We start from the raw sequence: 10,061 nt of genomic DNA, 5'->3' as shown, positions 1-10,061 counted from the left end.
GTGGTGACGGTAGTAATTACAAAGCCACTACACCAAGACAGGAGACAGATCTAGGTTAAGAAACAGGTTTCTGGGAGATGAGGCTGAGACCTCCAACTATCTTTTTGAGTTCTACAAACTCAGCCGTGCTATTATAATCAATCCCATTCATCATGATTTGCATGAACAATGTAGACCAGGGTGTCCTACCTTGGCAACTTCAATATCTTTGTACTTCAACTCCCAGAATGGCCCAGCCAGTCATGCTCCCTCCCCTGAAAAAAATGCTAAAGCTGAATCAGCAGGGTAAGACCTGTTTGTTGTTCCAACAGCGAGCTGTATTTAAATTAAATCCTCCTTCAATTTAAGTCAGTGGTCTGGTGACTTCATACAGCTTCTTCGCAGCAAAGTGGAAGTTATTTGCAATGCTGTTTTGACTTCCCAAGGTGGTTTGGGATTTCTTGATTATCTCCTGTTCAAACATTAAACAGGCTAATCTTGCATAGCTTTCAAGATCAGCCAAAGTCAACGTGATCCTGCTCTGTCGCTGTGCAAAAATATACTTACTTGGTTGCTATTTGGTTACATGCTCACATTTTGGGCAAGCTTGCCTAATTCATGCTTTTATAGATTAATAGCCATTTTGCAATGTTTTGCTGTCTGTAATTTACATATCTCCTAATTTTGCAGTTTAGTCTTTGGTTCATGAATGTACACAGAACTGTGTGTTTGAGAGGAAAATGCATCTAGCGCATTGCATTTAAACTTTGCATTCTGCTTGCTTGTTTATTTATTTTCACATAATTCCAAAATCATCACAATCGACTAACTATTTTTTGTGTTATTCATATTGTTTGTGTCAGAGTTGGGTTTCACATTATTTTACCACTGGTTCGCCATGTACTGAAAATGTGAGCGTGCACACATGCTTGCTTTGCTCATGCATGCTCCTTCCGCACATGCGCTTTGCTCATGCATGTAGCTTGCACGCATACATGCGGCTTAGAAAACATGGCTAAGTAGGAACGGCATAGTGCCGGGGTGGGTGGCTGAGCCCACTTGAAGAGCGTCACTACCAGTTCGCCTGAACAGATCCGAACCAGCTGAATACCATCACTGGTTTGTGTTATTCATTTGTTATTCATTTGAAGATTTGTGCAGGATAGAATAGTCTTAAATGAAACATACCAGAGGTGGGTTCCTACCAGTTTGGACCGGTTCAGCCAAACCGGCAGTGGTTTGCCAGCCTGGGTCACAAAATTACATGTGCACAGAATTGGCAGTAATGCCAGCAGCAACCCACCCTGGGACATACGTGAAATAACAAAGAATGGCAAAAAAAAAAACCTGGTTTGTTCAACCTTGAATAAGCCTGCATAGGATCATTTTGCCATGAGAATTGGTCCCAACGCCTTGTCTATGAAGAGATAAATCATGTTGACAGAAAATAATATTATTCCACATCACAGGGGGAAAAAAATCCTGACATTTTAACAAAAATCTTACTTTATGTTAATTGCCATTAAGGTTTCTCTTGAGACTGTTCTCACTCTCAGCCCACGTAGGAAGTCTGCTGATGTTCAAATTAAGCTACAGTATAATGGGCAGAAACTTAAAGGAGGGAAAAAATGAAGGAAAGAAACACATTCTAAGTCTTCAGCTTCTTGGTTGGATCTATGCCTGAAAGGGGGTTGCAATTTGGCTAGGAAAAACAGTAATACATTTTTGCCTATATTTCTGAATTAAATTCCAGGAGGCACATCCATTGCCAAATTCATGACCCTATTGTGGCTGTCTCATATTAATTAGCTGTACTAATGTAACCCAGTCCAGCCAATACTGATTGGCAGCTATTGCCCTAAAAGGTGGAGATAAGGCCATTGAACATGGATGTCAGGTGTTTAAATGGTTGATGAATGGATCCTGACTGGTGATGCTAACATAGTTTGTTCAAGGCTAGTTCCAAATTGAATTTGGTGGATCTGACAAAACATGCTGAATGCTCTTCACCAGGCTTAGGTCCATTCTGAAGATTGATAATAGCAATAAAAAAGACATCCATCTCAGGGGTCAGAATTTAAACTCAGGGTTTATGAAGATTTAGTGAGTCTGTTTAGTGTATCAGTTAAGGCACTTGGCCAAAAGTGGGAGATGGTGAATTCTAGTCCCATTTTAGACATGAAGCCAGCTAGGTGACTGGACCAATACCTCCACATCCTTAGGAAGGAGGCAATGTCAAACCACTTCTGAAATCTTGCCAAGAAAACTGCCAGGACTAATCTTACAGGAAGGAAGGAAGGAAGGAAGGAAGGAAGGAAGGAAGGAAGGAAGGAAGGAAGGAAGGAAGGAAGGAAGGAAGGAAGGAAGGTAGGTAGGTAGGTAGGTAGGTAGGTAGGTAGGTTTAAGAGAGCACTTTTGTTAAGATGCGGAACTGGTAAGAGGAGATCTGAGTTCCAGTTCTTCTTATGCATGAAAACCAAATTCTTTCAGTCCTAGGAAGAGACGATGGAAAACCCACTTCTGAACATGTTGCCTAGGAAACTGCATGGACTATTTCATATAGTTGTCAGGAGTTAACTTTGATTGGTGTCAAAAAAGAGGGGGGGGGATAGGCCACTTGCAGAAAGTATAGGTTCCATATATCCTTATCTCATTTTTAAAGAAAGTTTAGTCACTTTCCATTAAAATTCTTAGATGTTTTTGCCTAAGGGAATTCCCACCATCCTTTCCACGTTAGAAATCAAGAGGAAAACTACACAAACATTCTTCTCTATTCCACCAAATATTTTTATTGAGCTTAAAGAAATTTGTCTGGCTTTGTTAGTTGCGAAGTTGTGTCTGACCCATTGCGACCCCCATGGACAACACTCCTCCAGGCCTTCCTGTCGTCTACCATCCTCTGAAATCCATTTAAGCTCACACCTATTGCTTCAGTGACTCCATCCAGCCACCTCATTCTCTGTCATCCCCTTCTTCTTTTGCCCTCAATCTTTCCCAGCTCTTCTCCAGTGAGTCCTTCCTTCTCATTAGGTAGCCAAAGTACTTGAGTTTCATCTTCAGGATCTGGCCTTCTAAAGCGCAGTCAGGGTTGATCTCCTCTAGGATTGACCATCTTCTTAGCTCCTCCACATGAAGAGAACTCCCCAAGGAAGTTTCTGCAGGTTGGATACTGAATCCCTTCAGATTCCGTTTTACTGGTAGGATTGGAGTGCCTCTCCACACACCTTATTGATGGGCTACCTGCTATGATTCATCTGTAGAGGTGATTGGCAGCATCAAGTTTCTGGATGCACAGCTAACAAGTAGACTGGCTTGGTGACTCAACAGCGAGACACCGGACACAGCAGCATCTGTATTTTCTGAGTCGCATGAGAAAAGTACATCTTCCTTCCACTGTCCTTACTACTTTCTATAGAGGGATATTTGAGAGCATCTTGTCATATTGCATTACAGTCTGGTTTGGAAGTGTTACTGCCTCGGACAGGAAGGCAGTGTAGAGAGTGGTAAGGGTGGTATAGAAGATTATTGGCAGTTCACTTCCTTCTATCCAGGACATGGCATAAAAGTGATGCTTGATCAGCGTCTGCAGTATTATCTGGAACACTACACATCCTCTTCATAACCTCTTTTCCTTGTTACCTTCTGGGAGGAGCCTTCATGGTAATCGAAGCAGTACATCCAGATTCAGTAACAGTTTTGTTCCATGTAAATCAACTCTCAAGCTTCCTCCTTCCAATATGTATTCAAGGTGTGTGTGTGTGTGTGTGTGTGTGTGTGTGTGTGTGTAGCATTTAGGTGTATATATGTGTTATGTATGTGTACACTTTCAAGAGTAGGCAAGATAATTTCATTTCTAATGTGGGCCAGTGTGCCCACAGTAACAAAATGACAACAAAGATTATCTATCAAACATGGAGAACATTTGGCCAGTTGTTATATGATACCTTTTCTGCACACTTCCAGGCAAGGTTGTGATCATATTTCTCTCTAGTTTGAGTCTTCTTCAATGTTATTCTTCATAAACAAATACAAGCTACTGTTCTGAGCTATCATGGTGGAGATCAATGATCCCGATCTCACCTCCACTTTGAATATTCTGGCTAGCATGAAACAAACTCTTGAGTTAGTCTTATTCTCTTTCCTTACAAAAGAAAGGAGGTTTTTTTCTTCCTTTGTCTTTAGGTGAGTGAAATATTCCTTTTGAATATCAGGATGTTTGTATTTTTGGACTTTATTTTTTGCTTTTGTTTTGTTTTACTCTTTTGCATGGTGCGCCATCATTTGCAACCTCTTTGGCTGCTCATACATTCTGAGATCTCCTGAACTGGAGAAATCCTGTAGATAAGATGCTCATATGATGTCTTCTTTTGGGCCTTCAGGTGAAGAAGGCTATGGCAATTCAAAGAAGCTGCCAGGCAGGCATTGGACCACTAACCAAGGATTTATGTCAGAAATGTCTCCTCTTTGGGGAAAAAGTGAACTTTATTTCATGAGACTGAAGGAGAATAAGCAAAGAGGTATATACATGTTTACTGCAATAATAGATCAAACAATTAAAACCTCATCTGATGTAAATTATTATTGATGAAATAATTATTTTTCTATGTAACGATAAACCTTTGGGTATCCAGGTTGTAATTATTTTGTGTGTAATTATTTTCATAGGCCAAATTATTTTGTAGCTTTGCTTATTTTCTGTATGGTACAGCTAGTGGCGTAAGGTAGGTTGTTCTTTCAATTTAAACAGCCTTTCTATTTTATTTGATTTCTGTTTTGCAAGAGAACTATTATTTACTTTTTAATTTCTCATGAGCCCACCTTGCAATAACTTTGGCTAAGGAATGCAGCGTTTCCCTACTGTGTTCATGAGGAATTTGCTGGAAAATAATACACTACCAAAAAGGACATACTCAGTTTATCTCATTGATTTATCTATCTATCTGATTTCTCAAGAGACTTGACTGATGAGAGGATTGTTGTTGTTTTTTTAATTTAAATTTTGGACATTTTGAATGTTTACCACTTACACTGTTGATAGTGGGAAGGCTTAATTACAGAGAGCCTGAATACCATGTTTTCCTTTTCCGTATGCTCAAAATCCATTCCTTTCTAGTCCTGTTTTCTCCAAAAAAATCTTTGAACATTACACAATATAGATTGCATTTCGATAGTCCAATACTATCCCACAATGTATTTTTGAGAAACTCAATGACATAAGTGCAATAAAAGGAGGTACTGTAATGGTATTCTTTGACTCGAAATACTGTACCCTAATAGATACATCATAAAACTGTGAAGGTTCTAATTTGCAAATTTATTTATCAAACATGAGAAGGAGACCCATCCCAAAGGCAATCATATCAATGGACACCGAGGAAAATAGCAATAGTAATAGCAATATCACTTAGATTTATATACCGCTTCATAGTGCTTTACAGCTCTCTCTAAGCAGTTTACAGAGCATATTGCCCCCAACAATCTGGATCTTCATTTTACCCACCTCAGAAGAATGGAAGGCTGAGTCAACTTTGAGCCTGGTGAGATTCGATCTGCCAAATTGCTGGTAGCCAATGATCAGCAGAAGCAGCCTGCAATATTGCACTCTAACCACTGTGCCACTGCGGATCTTGCTAGCAGGGCTAGTGGAATGCCAAATTTTATAGAAGTACATCACCTCACCGCAATCCTTCAAAAACGGTGGGGCAGCTGAAACATTGATGAAGGTAGAATCTACTCAATAAACACCAAATGCTAAAATGGTGGAGGTAGGCAGGCATGGAAAAAGAGGAAAATACAGCTGGACAAAAACATGAACAAGAGTATTGTGATATTTTGTTACCTAACATACTTGTTATAATTAACAGTGATTGCACATTTAGTTCCCATGAGTCTGTTTAATTATTTTATTTAGGCCAGTTTTGCTAATAATTCTCAGGTGGAGACTAGGGGATCTTGTGGACTCCATTTTGAGCATAGTTTGCAAAGAACTGGCCAAAATGAAGCTATAAGATACAGCCTCTATTAATCCTGCATCCTCAAATGATGTTGGTTAATGATTTCTATCTTTTCTGGACAATGGCCAGTTTAGCTAAGAGTGATAGGACTTGCAATCTAATAGCATGTGGAACACTCAAGGTTATGCAAGAGTAGAATAGAGAGTTGCAATCTGATCATATTGGGAAACACTCAAGGTTAGGCATGACTAGAATATATAATGAAAGTAATTTATTTCTAATCTAATACAAGTTGACCTAGAAATGTCACTTCATCCTGGTCTCCAGCAGGAGCCTTTCCTAACATTATATATTTATTTTTATGCCCTCTGGTCAGTCTTGATTCATGGCAACTCTATGGACAAGTCCATGCCTTTTTCTTAATAACATTTTCAGAAGTGGTTTGTCCTTGCCTTATTTTGAAGAGTGAGAGTGAGCGACTAGCCCAGTTCCACTGAACAGGTTATAATGCTTAAATAGGGTTGCAACTCATATCCTCCCAATTCAATTCCAGCTCCTCAACTGCTAGATCAGGGGTGTCAAACTTGCATCATCATGGCAGCCTCACATGAAGTATCAAGACATTTCCCCCTTTGCTAAACTGGATGTGGGTGTGGCCAGTGCATGACATATCCGGGCCGCAGGCTGCAAGTTTAACACCCCTCTGCTAGATCAAAAATTTTCCCCAGTTGCAACTTACCTAACATGAACTGTTTCATTTGGACTCTTCTTACTTAAACCACTCTAAATAATACTCAGAAGTGCATCAGGAACTTTCTTAGTAGTTTCAGGAACCCACTGCAGTTTTAGTTGATATAATTTTGATAAGGAATTTTCTATCATTTTATTTCATATTTAATATTGATTCATATTTTCCATTGCATTAAAGTTTGTGGCTCAAGCAATGATCCCTGTGTGGCAGGGGTGGGTTCCGGCCAGTGGTGGCTTTCAAAATTTTTTAGAATCTCTTCTGTAGGTGTGGCTTGCTTTGTGGGAGTGGCTTGCCAGCCATGAGACTGTGTGGGAGTGGCTTGTCGGCCATGTGACTGGGTGGGCATGGCCAACTTGTAAAATGTGGTGAAACTCACTTAACAACGCTCTTGCTTAGCAACCAAAATGTTGGCTCAGAAACTCTGGCATCTGAAGCACGCAAGTCTTAAAGCTGTCAAGTTACAAGACCCTTGCACCCCTAACCCTTTAGAAAAAACCCAGGGGTGTTCAAACTTGACAGCTTTAAGACTTGTGGACTTCAACTCCCAGAATTCCTCCCCTCGCTCTTCATCTTGATGATGTGCGGATGGGCGGGGGGAGAGAGCTGGAAACAGTTCTAAATGGCACTGTAGATTTGTGGAACCTCTTCTATAGAAGAGGTTAGAACTGGCAGGAACCCACACCTGGTTCTGGCAGGCATTACTGCTGGTTTGCTCATGGGTGTGCTGCACGCTGGAAGCATGCTGCCTGCACATGCACAATCCAATTAAAATTGTTCTGCGCATGTGCAGAACTGAAAACCAAGATAGCGGTGGAGACTGTGACAGCGGCGACCAGGGAAATGTTTCAGGGGCATGGCGCCCTGGGTCGCTGCTGGTTCAGGAGACCCAGACTGGCATGCCACTACCAGTTCGTCCAAAGCAGTCTGAACCGGTAGGAACCCACCACTGCTGTATGGCTAAAAGAAGAGGAGAGATAAGGATAGATCAGCCAGCTACATATTAAATTTAGAGAACCTATTCAAGAAAGCAATGAAAAGAGTTATCAATGCAGTTGGGCCCAACTATCTCTTTGAGAGACAGAAGATAGAAAAGAGCAGAAAGAAATCAAATAAATAAATAATGTTGGGAAATTTTGCAATGTGTGGCTCTTTACCGGCAGTAGGTAGTTCCTTTTGAGTAGTGACATAAATTGTTGTGTATGTCTGTATGTTCATGCAAGGGTATTAAAATCAGACACCTTACTTCTGTGTGTGTGTATGTGTTATGTGTGAAAGGATCAAATCAGGGTACAGGTGTATTTGTTGCATTTGTTTGTGATCTCCGCTCATATTGTATCTATGTGGGCTTGTGCATATGTACCATGAATCAGAGGATGGACATTTCTGGGTCACATGACTGGGAAGGAGGGAGCTTAAGTATAGAGTAGTCAGCAAAATCAGCAACTCACCAACTGCATCTTCCTCAGGTTTGGATCAAGAACTTTCCCCCTTGAACTTTTTCTCTCCAAAGTACCCCACTAGAACCAGCCAATTTTGCATTTGATCTTTCTTTGGCTGATTTCTCTCCCCACATCTGATTTGGTCCTATTCTTTTCTATTTTGGGAAGTACTCCTATAGTTGGATGATAGACAGGCAGAGTTCTAAGCCCCTTTCTGACATAATATGAAAGAACATAATAATATGTTCTTTCTGACATGTCATTGGATTAGAACAAATAAAAAAGAACCTACAAATTACATACAAGTATCTCTTCTTTCATAGGGACATGGTGAGTCAGTTTAGCTTAGCTTGTTGATCAGAAGGTTGGCAGTTTAGCGGTTCAAATCCCTAGAGCCACATAACGGAGTGAGGTCCCATTACTTGTCCCAGCTTCTGCCAACTTAGTAGTTTGAAAGCATGTAAAAATGCAAGTGGAAAAATAGGAACCACCTTTCCTATTGGGAAGGTAACCTTGGTGGGAAGGTAACAGTGTTCCGTGAGCCTTTGGCATTTAGTCATGCCAGCCACATGACCACGGAGACGGCTTCGGACAGTGCTGGCTCTTCAGCTTTGAAATGGAGATGAATACCACTCTCTAGAATCAGGAACAACTAGCACATATGCGCAAGGGGAACCTTTACCTTTATTTTATCTCTTCTTTCATCTATGGGATTCTCAGTCGTCCAGATCATGGTTGTCACAAAGGTGCTTTTTCAAGAGGCAACTGGACTTTCTGGTTTTTCTTTGAAGATGTTTCACATCTCATCCAAGAAGATTCTTCAGCTCTGACCTTCCATACCCCACAATCCAGTCAGAGCTGAAGAAGCTTCTTGGATGAGAAGTGAAATGTCTTCAACGAAAAACCAGAAAGTCCAGTTGCCTCTTGAAAAAAGCACCTTTAGGACTATCTCTTCTTTCCCTAACCCATCCCTTATTTTTTACATTTCAGTCCTGTTGTCAGCAAAAAGTCCATGAACAATTCCCAGACTTTTATAGAAACATGTCTTGTTTTAACTGGTCAAACAAACCCACTTTGTACTCCTTTTGGCTTTTGACAATCTTGATCTTTGCTCAAAAAGGATTTGATCCCTCTTTGGTTTTTTATTTTTCCCATCTCAAAGACTTCTTTGAGGATTTAGCAAATCTCTTTTGTAAATCTAGGAAGGACTCATTATCCTGGTCATTATCTAATTTTATTTCCTCTTTAACTGTCATCTGTCTTATAATCAACATTTTTTTTACTTGTCAGTATTTCAACAATTTCTTGATATTCTAACATTTATGCATCAAATGAAGTTTCCCCCCCAATTCTTTATCATGTAGATTTTCCAAGGTATCATTTATTCTTTAACATCTTTTGGACATAGCCTAGTCAAGCAGACATCTTGTCTGACACTCTGCTGATTGCTCTCCCCATTCTTCAGTATTTAAAATGTCATGCTATTTTTGTCATTTTGTCTTCATGTTGATGAAAGACAAAAATAAGCTCTTCTCTCACTCTCTCTTCTTTTTCTTTTATGCCTGGAATCTTTAGTTCCTGTAGTGTCCAAAATTGAGGATTTCTATATTGACTTAAAGTAGACTAAACAATTTAGTTTCCACAAGGGAACTGTTTGTTTACATAATTATTTCCAAAATTTCACATCAAAAATCCTATATTCCAAATTTATCTAGACTCTTAATTCATTTACAACTTTCTTGAATTAAAATCTTATTTAGCTTTTTGCCATTTATTTCAAAGTCTTTAAATTCTTAAGCTGATAGTCATATTTTTTTTCTTTCATTCTGGAATGAAGGTAAAACTCAGCAGGCAGCTTTGCAAACATATTGCATTGAAGATCTCTATTAACCTTAAGGTAGTTAAATAAGTAATTTTTAAAAGTGATTAGAAAATAGG

Source organism: Thamnophis sirtalis, unplaced genomic scaffold, assembly GCF_051295495.1.
Source record: "Thamnophis sirtalis isolate CommonGarterSnake01/CBP01778 unplaced genomic scaffold, rThaSir2_p1.2 scaffold_5, whole genome shotgun sequence".
Lineage (NCBI taxonomy): Eukaryota > Metazoa > Chordata > Lepidosauria > Squamata > Natricidae > Thamnophis > Thamnophis sirtalis.
The sequence above is the reverse complement of the archived record's forward strand: the minus strand, read 5'-3'. Positions refer to the sequence as shown.